This window comes from Odocoileus virginianus, chromosome 26 (genome assembly GCF_023699985.2).
Source record: "Odocoileus virginianus isolate 20LAN1187 ecotype Illinois chromosome 26, Ovbor_1.2, whole genome shotgun sequence".
Taxonomy (NCBI): Eukaryota; Metazoa; Chordata; class Mammalia; order Artiodactyla; family Cervidae; genus Odocoileus; species Odocoileus virginianus.
In genome coordinates, this window is record NC_069699.1 from 21455716 (window position 1) to 21468444 (window position 12729).

At 37.7% G+C, this 12729-nt stretch overlaps 1 protein-coding gene across 11 annotated transcripts in view; it reads right to left on the reverse strand.

Annotated features, from left to right (window-relative positions):
* Positions 1-12729, reverse strand: part of CNTN4 (contactin 4) — a 971999-nt gene that overhangs the window by 607400 nt on the left and 351870 nt on the right. Inside the window, exon 4 of one of the 11 annotated variants that reach the window (XM_070455645.1) lies at positions 5272-5356. The exons of the other annotated variants lie outside the window; for them this stretch is intronic. The gene's annotated coding sequence lies outside the window, so the exon portion shown is untranslated. The remainder of the gene's footprint in view (positions 1-5271; positions 5357-12729) is intronic. 11 annotated transcript variants of the gene reach the window in all.

Sequence of the window (12729 nt, forward strand, 5' to 3'; positions counted from 1 at the left end):
GTCTCATAGCCAGAAATACAGGATTCTAATGTCAAATGCATTTCTGGGTAAATCTTAACATTTCTTCTGCAATAGAAGAAATTCGTTTTAATCTGCATTTCAAATTCTATATTTGCTTTCACTGCCAAAGCCCTATATTGTCTTTGACTCCCTTTCTTTTTCAACATTTTCTCAGTGGTAATTTAGTTTTAATTACAACCACCTTTTCTTCATTCTACCATTTACAAAATAATTTTGTTTACCATTTAAGTAAAATTTGCCCTTAATTTATCTGCTGGAATAATGAGGAGAAAATTTTAAATTCAGGTTCCTTTTCCTTATTCAAATTTTAAAAACCTAAAGAAATACTTCACATCTGTAACATATCAAAATCACTCAACAAAATTTTGTCCCACATCTGAGCTTTTAAAGTAGACTTTCAAATATGAATTGATTGCATCCAGTTTTGCCTAAAATGAGGCATTATAAATGTTCTCAGAAGGTAAAATCCAAACATCTAATACAAGATGCAGGTAAGGTTAATGAAAAGTTCACTGGCAGACAATTTTGACATCATGTCCTGCTAATACTTAGAACACTCAGATGAGAGATTTCTTAAATTTGTCATGTTAGCACATGCCATCATCACCTCATTCTGGAATACTGTGAACCAACACACCTCTGGAGGGACAGATGGCTTCTAATTCAACCATGCCTGATGATTTACAAGTTGAGCATTTATCAAGGACAATCACAAGATGAAGTGAGCATTATCCCTAGAATTAACTATTTCAGAAGGGAAATGCTAATTTTTCCTCATTAAAAAGAGAGAACACAGATGCCACTCACTTCCATGAAAAAAAAAGTTACTATAGCTCTAGAGCATGCCATCCTTTTAGGGAATATAAAGTGAGAATTGGGAAGCATAAAGCTAGCCACTTGCCATCTTCCCTTTCTCATGATAGACTGATGTGCATTTTTCTCCAAATATTATCTGGCTAATTAACACATTCAAGTTCTGCATGCCCCCCTGCCTCAATTTAGGACTGTCTTTCATTTCTTTCTGAATACATCTAGTCTGGGTAGTTTCCAGGAACAAGTCCTGGTTCTGTCGATAACAAAAGTGTAGCTCTTTGGAAACCATGATCACTCTCTGGGACTGAGTTGGAGATTTCCCTCATTTATTTATAAGATGAGGGGATTGGATAATCTCCTCAATATTCCTTGTCTTTTTTGTCTTTGGCATCCAATGGTCTGCACCTCTTATGAATACCTACCACTCTAGATACTGGTGCCACATTCATTAAACACAAACAAACAACAACAACAAAACATAATTCATCCAGTACTCCACAGAGAGTCCTACAGGGCAAGTTAACTTTCAAATACACATGCTATCCTTTCCCTGGGCATCCCTGGGGGCTCAGACAGTAAAGAATCTGCCTGCAATGCAGGAGACTCAGGTTTGATGCCTGGGTTGGGAAGATCCCAAACCCAGGAGGAGGGCATAGCGTCCTACTTCAGTATTCCTGCCTGGAGAATTCCATGGACAGAGGAGCCTGGTGGGCTACCGTCCATGGAGTCACAAAGAGTCAGACATAACTGAGCAACTAACATATATATCCTTTCCCTCGCAAAAGTGGCAGTGCCTTAAGGGCAAAGACTGTATTTTATCTTCCATGCATTTTTGCAAAGCATCTAACCTAAACCTTACATTTATCAGATGCTTGCTACATACCTGTGCATTGATTTGCTTATGGATTATCACCAAGCTTTCTTCAGTTTTACTTGGGAGACTGAACAAATAAATAGACAGGACTCTGTGCTACACTCCTAAGAAGAGAGCCATAACAGGTTTGTTTATAACCCAATATCAAGTGGGCAATAAGTCACTTTTTTTTTCCTCCATGGGTGAAGTTGTTAGTGTAGAGTCCTTCAAAAGAACATGACAAGGAGAGGTAAGTTATGGGGTTTCAAAGTCTTTTGGCCTTTCATTGTAGCAGAACAAGTGTGCTGGGAAGAAGTCATAATATTAAGACACGATCAGAAATGAGAGTAGATGTGAAGCTAAGAGTGGTATTTACAACCCACTCCAGAATGAACAAGAGTTCAGAGAAGAAGTAAGAAGCAAAAAAGAATAAGCTGTATAATTTTATTTATAGACATTGTTGGAAAGTGAAAAATTACCCAATAATCATGATTTCTTAAATATAAGCAATATATAACTAAACATAAAGGGAATTACAAAGTACTTTGAAAAGTAATGCCACTCCCATGCAATATGTATATGCTAGTAAATAGTTATATAGAAATATTGCTCTCAGAATTTTCAGTCAAAAATGTCTTGTCACATATAAACACAAATACATCTTGTATTTCATTCCACTAGGTGGGTGAGCACACTTAAGAAGAGAAACTCAGACACTGAAAACATATTTAATTTTTCCACTAAGACATAAACATGAAGATTTTCCCATGGGCCAGGAATTTTTAAACATTTGACTTTTCCACTGGTTTGGTAAGCCAACAGATATGAAACAATGGATCAGGAGAATAAAGGTTTATTTCTGCATTTACTCAAAACAAACATCTAAGTTCTACAAACCAACTGACTAACTGGTTGAAAAATAGGCATCACATCCAAACAACAGATAACATGTCCTGATTACAATACACAATTGTACCCAAACGAGGTTCCAACCTGACCCAGTATTAGAAGATTCCTCTAACTGTAGACAGATCTCTATGAGAAAAGCAAAAGACTTGAATTATCTGCTGTATTTTTCCTGTTCAAGGTTTAGTTGCTTAGTCGTGTCTGACTCTTTGTGACCCCATGGACTGTAGCCGGCCAGGCTGCTCTGTCCATGGAATTTTCCAGGCAAGACTACTGGAGTGGGTTGCCATTTCCTACTCCAGGGGATCCTCGCAACCCAGGGATAGAATCTGGGTCTCCTGCATTGCAGGGAGATTCGTTAATGTCTGAGCCACCAAGGGAAAGTTATTCAAAAAATGTTAGACTGTAAAAAATACATGAGTGAGTGAAACTCGCTCAGTCATGTCCGACTCCTTACGACCCCATGGACCATACAGTCCATGGAATTCTCCAGGTCAGAATACTGAAGTGGGTAACTGTTCCCTTTTCCAGGGGATCTTCCCAACTCAGGGATCAAACCCAGGTCTCATGCACTGCCGGCAGATTCTTTACCATCTGAGCCAACAAGCAAACTGGTGAAGTACCAGGGAAGCAGCAAATAAAAGATGCATAGTCCATACAATTGAGACTAGATTAAGTAAGAATAAGAATTAAAACCATGTTTGGTTATGACCACTATTAAAATTAAGATGAGACAAAATGAGGACCTGCCAGAAAATCAGACATTCACTTGCAGGCTTTCCCTGACTATGTCAGTTAATAAATAAATAAATGCTCAATACTTCTTGATAAAGGTGAAAGAGTAGAGTGAAAAGGCTGGCTTAAAACTGAACATTAAAAAAACTAAGATTATGGTATCCAGTCCCACCACTTCATGGAAAATAGATGGGGAAACAGTGGGAGCAGTGTCAGACTTTATTCTCTTGGGCTCCAAAATCACTGAAGTCATGAAATTAAAAGACACTTGTACCTTGGACGATAAGCTATGACAAACCTAGGCAGCTTATGCAAAAGCAGAGACATTACTTTGCTGACAAAGGTCCTTATACTCAAAGCTATGGTTTCTCCAGTAGTTATGTATGGGTGTGAGAGCTGGACCATAAAGAAGCCTGAGCACCAAAGAACTGATGGTTTTGAACTGTGGTGTTGGAGAAGAGTCTTGAGAGTCCGTTGGACTGCAAGGAGATCAAACCAGTCAATCTTAAAGGAAATCAACCCTGAATATTCATTGGAAGGATTGAGGCTGAAGTCGAAGCTCTGATACTTTGGCCACCTGATGCGGACAGCCAACTCATTAGAAAAGACCCTGTTGCTGGGAAAAATTGAGGGCAGGAGGAAAAGCGGACAACAGAGGATGAGATGGTTGGATGGTATCACCAACTTGATGGACATGAGTTCAAGCAAGCTCTGGGAGATGGTGAAGGGACAGGCATGCTGCAGTCCACGGAGTCACAAAGAGTTGGACACACGACTGAGAATCTGAACAACAATAAATACTTCATAAAATCACTCACTGTTTTCTTGATTAGACTAGTTCAAACTTTAAAAGTGGAATATTGGAAGTAATTGCCATAAGTAAGATGCTAAGTAAATGGTTATTACTTTACACACTGGAAGAGTTTTAAGAAGGACAAGGCATTTCTCCATTTGATTTAAAAAAAGTAAAACTTGGGTTAACTTTTCAAGATTTGTGGAAAGTCATCACAGTAAAGATAGACCAGGGTGCAATACCTTCACTGTCGGGTATTCTACCCAGAACTTTACAGATATTATTACATATATTATTATGTATTTCCAATCATATATCACAACCCACATCTGAGGAAACGGTGGCTCAGAGACAATGTCTCAACATCTCAAACACAACCCAGTCCTACAATGGAAATCATTCTCTTGATATGTGAAAATTCATCTTGCAAACAGAACTCAGTTTTACTAGGACCTAGCTAAAAAGTATGCTGGAAATGTCTGGAGAGTGAAGTTGTAATTGTCCAGTGGAAAACACAATTAACGTTCACAGTTTCCCAGGCCTCACATTGACAGACTAAGCTAAAACAAGGGCTGGGCCCATGCAGATGTTAGTCTGCAACAAAATTTAGGATTCAGAGGTAAATGTATTACTAAAACAGTGCCAATTTAAGAATTTTATCAGTATGCATACTCTTGGTATTTCTGGTAGTCAGGGTCTGACCACGATTTTTCTTCCTCAAAAAATAGCTATCCAATGGCAAATATGTATTAGTAATACTCTAAAACTGTTTAAATGAGGTAAACTTGGCATATACCCATATGTGAATATTAAAATTAGTTCAGTGACTGACAGCTTTGGCAGCTGGAAATGGAATAAGAACTTTTTAAGCAAGAAGTGAAGAGTCAGGGCCTTGGGAAAAGAACAAAGAGACCTCTACTTCTTCCCATGATGAAGATAATAGCTAGAATGAAAATAGTTAACCCTGCCTGCCATTAAAACAATTAATATATAAGCACCATTTTGTTCAAATAATATGCTTATTTTTGGTAGAGTCTTGCATTAAGTAAATAATAAATTTGAGACAGAGTGCATGTCAAATCAATCCAGTTTTCACGTGGAAACAACAAGCAAAATGCACGTATAATGCCCGTGTAAAATGATCACTTACAGTTGTGAGCAGCAATGTCAAAAGCGGTGTTCAGAGATGCCATAGCAACAAGAGCCTTTCTGCCACAGCAGAGGACTCAGAATCACTAGGTGAAAGAAAGAATCATTGTAGATATTCGAAAATTTTACTTTAAAAAGTACTGCCATCCTCTCCCTTCCACAGGAATTTCATCATTCATTTTGAATTCTCAATTTCATTACTTAACACCTTGAAGGGTTCTTCATGGTACAAAAGATGCACCGATCTCGGTAAAAGCTAAAAATACAAGACAGCAGCACAGAACCTGTAGGCTTGGTTTCACATGTACATACTTTCGTTCCAAGAAAACAGCCTTAGGTGTTTGTGATTTTCAGAATCTACATGTTTCACAAGCATTTTATCTTTTGTTACAAGTATTCAGAGTGAAATTCCCTCATAATTCTAATGGCCTTAATATCTCAACAGAATGATGCGTCCTAATATAGATGCTCATTTTAAAGGACCAGGATACACCTGCAGTAATTACCGCAGTGAGATGAGTGAGGCCGTACTATGCTCTGATGGCTTCACATGGTGCTGGTTTAGTGCACTGAAGCACACATAATAGATTGAACTCCCTGGTATATATCCCGCAGACAGCCTTTTACAAAGTACCTGCACACTTGATACTTTTAACCTTGCTCATAACACAGTCTGAATGCATGCACCAAGTCACTTTCAAATAATAGCAATGACGTCCTCCTCCACAAACTTACCCATTACGAATTGCATACTCAGTATTTTAGGTGAAATACTTTACAACAGAAGGTTAAATAAATTACATAAGTAAACTGTAGACTTATGGAACTTTACATCAGAGAAGAACCCAGACACTCACTGGCCCATTCTAGAAACTGAGGGTCTTTAGGTTTCAAGAAATAAGACATCTGAAGTTTAAATCCTGCATGGCTATCCTATTAATTTTTATGAAATGAAAGCAAACATCATTTACATTTTTCACCTCTTTGCTCACACTAAAATGAAAGGAAAGAAACTGCAAAAAAGTTATTTTTCTAAACTAATGAACAGTCAATCTTTGTGGATGTTTTTGCACTGAAGTTCTCATTAAGAATCATGCCAACAGATTACTAAAATAATCCCCAGAGTAGCAGTTGGTAAGTAAATGAACTTTTTGTTGTAATATATAGGTATAGCGGTAAAATATATGTAACATAAAACGTACCTTTCAACCAACTTAAACAGAAAATTCAGAGGCATTTAAGTCACATTGTTGTGCAAACATCACCACGATTCACTTCTGGGAATTTTTCATTATCCCAAACAGAAACTCTGTGCCCATTATACAGTACATATATATATATTTTTTAAGGAACACAAGTAAGAAAAAAAAATTCTTTCATCCTTATCTGCTCCAGAATCGAAATTATAGGATTTACATGGTTATCAAGGGGGACTATCAATGGGCTATCATGAACTTCAATGGGGAAGTCATTTCTAGGAGGTTTAGATGCCAGGGAAAGAGAATGAGTAAGTGCTGTTGCCACAAAACAGCCATCTGTCTTGGGATTCTCTGTTGCCTTGAGAAGGAATCACAAATGGAACACAGGATACTTCCTTCTTCTCTAGAAAAGAGTTTCTCAAGTATAGACCACAGTTCTGGGAGCCTCGATAAAATACAGTTTCCCAGTTTCAACTTGAGACCAGGGACTCAAAGCATCCTTGTGATGTATATATGTAGAATCCCGAGAGACTATTCTTTTCCTTGGTCCTCAGGAGACTGCAATCCACAGAACAGTTTGATACACTCTGCTTGTCTGCCTATAACTCTCTCTGATCAGCCTTTGTTTCCCCCTCTGCCCTTCCCTCCAACTACCTCCACTCACACACAATAACTTTTTGTGTCTTCTCTTTATTCCCAAGCATTCCTTTAGGTCCCTTTCTCCTCAGAGAGGCGGTGGTTCAAGTAAGGGGAATTACTAGAAAGTTTCAGTCTTAATACAAACCCAAAAGACTAGTTCCTCAGCAAAAGTCCCCACAATAACATTTAGAAATAATTTATCAAAGAAAGAAGTAGCTATGCATTCTCTTCCTTGCCAAGCTGACAATCCTGACCAGAAAAGAATATGGCATGTATATTAAACAGTTTTCTCCAGTGGTGAGTTCTGTTTAGTATAATTCATATATAATCAACTGAATGAGGTTCACAGAGAAGTAAGATTTTTGATTTCCTGAATATCTCTTAAAGTAAACTTTGAAATTATCAAGTATAGAACTTTATGACTATGCTATATTGTCCCAATAATCTATGGGTTGGAAACCTTAGAGTTTTCATTAGGAAATGTACCTCCAGAATATTATAACATCCCATATATGTTTTTATGCACAATCAGAATCTCTTTTGCCTGTGATCTTGCTAAAATTCATGTTGCATTTTCCTTATAAGCTATCAGGAGGCTGTGTGCTATGCATCTTTTGCAGTCTTTGGGGAAAAAAATCACACTTGATGATGAAAAAAGAAAAGCACTAAGATCTGTGACAAGACTTCTTATTAAATGGTACTCAAGCCCATAACTTGAACCACACTTTAACCAACTCAGCCATAAGACAAAATAAGGCAGAAACCACTGTAAAATCACAAATACCAAGTCATTACTGTTAGCAGCCACACTTGATTCTAAACCTGCTCATTTTCCCAAATCCAGAGAAACAGCGCTTACTCAATTGCTTTATTTCTTATTTTTAATAAAAGACATATATTTTTCTTTGGAATTTTAAAGCTTTATTTCTATGTTGACTTCATTTTAAGTTGAAGGATATTATAAAAGAATGTTAGTAGTATACAATTGCCTTTTATAGGAGGAAGAAGAATGGATAAAAATATTGCACAAATTCATTTTTTCAATATATTAATATATATGTGTTTGCATGTGCATCTTATTAATAGATAAAAGTTCCAATTACAAAATGCCTTTATTTAATAAAAATGTTTGAAGTTAGTAAAACTAAACAAAACATATAGAACAACACATCCTTTAGTTTTGACCTTCACTGGAGATCTTTCATTTTCTTTCTCATATTAGACAAGTTACTTAATTATAGAAGCTATTTCAGGAATAACTAAGAGCTTCACTTTCAGAAGCAGCAAAGTATTTTATGTGTTCACCTGTAGAAGATTATAACTTGAATGTATTATTTCTTGGATGGTTAACCTTTTGGGTAAGCAAGAAAAAAATGATGGTTTCCATTTCATTTATGACTATCCAATAGAACCTGCTATTTATTAAATGCCAAGAAAGAGTATATGTGCCTTTTCCAGTTACAGAAGATGGGTTATCCCAGTCCTCAGTCCAGCTTACCATTTGGAAATTTACACTGCGTGTACAGCAGTGGGTTGGTTCCTAAATGTGAGCTCTAAAAAATAATAGGGTATTTCTTAAAAACAGCAATATAGTGGGGCAGTTAACAAGTTTACGATCTAAAGGACAATATGAAACTGACATACCCACAGTGTGAGTACACCACAATAGGCTGGTTAGGGCAAAGCACTGATGAAATTGTCATAAGTGGTACAGTATAAACTAGAGCCAGTTAACTTCATGTAGAAATCAAACTTGGTGTAATGGTCTGAGAAACACAAAACAACCGCCTACAGTCAGGGGTGCAAACACAGTTTTATAGAACATGGGATGGGAGAATGAGCAGTTCAAGACATTCCATTATTAGGCTTGGAAAATGAAGCCTAACAGGTGTTTCTCCTGTTCTAGGTTATAAAAGTCAGCTTCACATGTAAAGGAACTCTGCTCTCCTACCCATGGGCAGAGCATCTCATACCTTAGTGTCAGACACCCAGAAGCAGGGTTAATCAAAGAGCAGTTAATTGCTATTTCACAAGTGTCCTTCATATAAATCAAATAGTATAATTTTATATAAAGAAAAGTAGTTCCACCTGCTAAGAGATTATCCTGTACCCTAAGGATGGTTTGTATCCCTCTAACTTTAATAATATAAACTGGTAGGTCCTTACACAAGTTGTTATTTCAGCTAAAGCACACAGGAGCTGAAGCTGGGTTTTATCTTCTATGATGTGTTTTCACTTCCCAGCCACAGTCTCACTTTAAAGTTTTATCAGTTGCCTTAAAGTCAAGCGTTACTAAAAAACTGTCATCCTGTTTAACAGACATAACCGTTTATTCCTCCAGTTCCATCTTTGTCTTCTGCCTGTGCACATTTATATTTGGACAGAATGCTTTATTTGTCATCATCTGTGACTACAATTAAGATTACAAAACCAAGGGGGGCTAGCGACTGTATTTCTTAAGAGGAGAGAGTAAGGAAATGCTTTCCAAACATAGCTGAGTCTCAGAAACAGCGATGTGGCTAATGCAAACTGAGATGTTCTATAAAGTGTAAGATGCATGTTCTTCAATCACTAAGTCATGTCTGACTGTTTGCAAGTCCATGGACTGCAGCACACTAGGCTCCCCTGTCCTCCACTATCTCCCGGAGTTTGTTCAAACTCATGTCTATTGAGTCAGTGATGTTATCTAACCATCTCATCCTCTGCCATCCCCTTCACCTTTTGCCTTCAATCTTTCCCAGCATCAGTGTCTTTTCCAATGAGTTGGCTCTTCACATCAGGTGGCCAAATTATGTGCAAACCAGATTTCAAAGACTAAATCTGGGAGAAAAGTGTGAAATATCTCATTAATAATTTTTACACTGATTCCAAATTGAAATGGTACTTTTTGGATATACAGGTTAAAATAGATTACTAAAATTAATTTCACTTCTTATTTTTGTTTTCTAATGTGGTCACTACAGTATTTAAAATTGGGTATGTTATATATGTGGTATTATAACTCTACTGGCCAGCACTGCTATAGACAGTGATAAAGATGTGTAAGAGAACATGGATCTGGCTAAGTACAGATGCACATGGGTGAATTTAGAACTATACTGCATTGTCTCAAAACTGTGAGACAACAGCAGCAGTAATAGCTGATACGTAAATGTGCTAAGTATTTTCCATTTGATAATCAGAACAAGTCTATTATCCTCATTTTACAAATGAGAAAGCTGATAAATGAAATAATATCCCTTAAGTAACAGCTGTATATGGTACAACCAGGAGTCAAATGCAGTTCTGTCTGACTCTAGAATCTGGGCTCTTACTTATAAAATAAAATCTCAATCAACAAAGCCTATTTCTGCTATTGCTACATAATGCCTTTGGGTTCTAGCATACTGTTCTCTCCACCTAACAGATAATTTTGGGCTTCCCAGGTGACGCTAGTGGTAAAGAACCAATGCAGGAGACACAGAGATGGAAGTTCGATTTCTGGGTCGGGAGGAGGCCATAGCAACCCACTCCAGTATTCTTGCTTGGACAATCCCATGGACAGAGGAGCCTGGCGGGCTACCGTCCATGGGGTTGCAAAGAGTCAGACACAACTAAAGCAACTTAGCGTGCACGTATCTACCTTATCTGTAAAGATGCAGCTCTTGTTCACAGAAGTCTGCCTTTCTCTGAAATTTCTATAATCAGTAAACCAGGCTAAGGGTTCATGGATTTTCATTTGTGTCAGGTATGTTAATTCTATCTGACTTAGTTTCATGAAGGCAGAGACTGTATCTCATTTCTTTTGCAGTTTCCACAAAAGCTAGCAGATAGCAAACAGACCAAAGTAGCTATTGAAGGAAAACCCATGAAAGGAGTTGTGGGTAGGAGGGTGGAGAGGCAGGTAAGTTAGGCAGGAAGTTCTATGTTTGATTACTTGGATGATAATAAAAAATAAATCCTTAGTAGGAATAATAAGGAAATTTCCTTTTGCTTGGAATGCATGTCCCAGCCCCTTTAAACAACTTATACACTGGACTTATGCCCAATCCTGATTAGCCAGCATCAAAATATAAGATTTGCACAGTTCAAGATTTTGGATTAAATTCATGGGTAATTACACTTGGAAACTCTTCTAAATAATATACAATGTAGGTATAAAAATATTTTTATTTCTTTTTATTTTTGTCAAAACTTGTTACCTAAACTGTAATTGAGCTGCAGTCCTAAATAAAGGCATACTAAATCTGAAAAATAGGTTTGTTTTAATGAAAGGAAAATGTCTGAAACTTCATATTTTTTCCTTTCCAAAATAACACATTGAGTAACAATGTGGTTACTATTTTTACTAAAGCCAAAATCACCACTAGTTATCACAGTGCTTTTAACCATCTTCTCCAGTGCTTTGCCATTCTTTAATAAACACACCAACTTGTGTTTACATTGTAATAACTGATAACCTGCCCCACAGGTTAATAATTGTATTAGCCTGACTAAACACAAGGCCGTTTTGTATCCTTATGAGTTACCCAATCTACTGCAATAATTTCGGTCATGATAACAGACACATCATACTAAGCATGCACAGTGGAAGCTATGTCCTGCCTTCCTAATTTGGGAGGGTATATTATATATTGTATGGGCTTGCCAAGTGCCTCAGTGGTAAAGAATCTACCTGTCAAGCAGGAGATGAGGTTTAGACACAGGTTAGGGAAGATTCCCCAGAAGAAGGAAATGTGAAAACCCCCTTTTATTCTTGCCTGGGAAATCCCATGGGCAGAGGAGCCTGGCAGGCTACAATCTACAGGGTTGCACAGAGCTGGACACAACTGACCGAATAAACAGCGGCATTATATTGTATGCTTCTTTGCAGACCATGTGGGTGGCAAAGAGACAGTATAGTCTAGAAGCTAGAATAGCAATTAAAACACTATCAATATTTTAGAGCAAACAATAATTCTCTGTTGGGAGGGGCTGTCTTGTGCACCCTAGGATGTACAGCAGCATCCCTGGCCTCTACCCAGAAGATTCCAGTAGCATCCTCCAGGTTATGACAACCTTGCAGGCACTGCACACATCTCTAGAGAGGGAGGGGAAACCGTCTCTTCATCGAGAACCACTGGGTTACACCACAAACTCCAGCACCAGACAACCTGGGTTAGAATCCCAGCTCCTTACCTTTGCAGCAGTGTGACCTTAAGCAATCAAGTGAGTCTCAGAATGCATGTTTCCTGATGAGTAAAATGAGGATAATAATAGTACTTTCCTCAAGGCAGTTGTGGTAATTACCTAAATGAGCCTAAATAAAGCATTAGGAGAGTGCCTACAATGTCGCAATAAGCCCAAAGAAAGATTTAGTTGCTGCTGTTGCGGTGTTGCTGTTATTATTAGTATGTTTAAATGAAGACACAAGATTCAGTCTTAAATCTGCACTAAACTGTATGTCCATTGACAAGTCACTTAACAACCTGGGTTTCAATTTTCTGTGAATAAACTAGAGGGTAGACCAAATGAGGGTAGTGGCACAGAGCAGTAGAGTGGCTGAGAGTTCAGGATATAGAATCAGACTGCACAGGAGTCCTGGATTCACAAATTAATAGTTTTGTGACCAGACAAAGACCACTGAATATGCCTAACTGTGC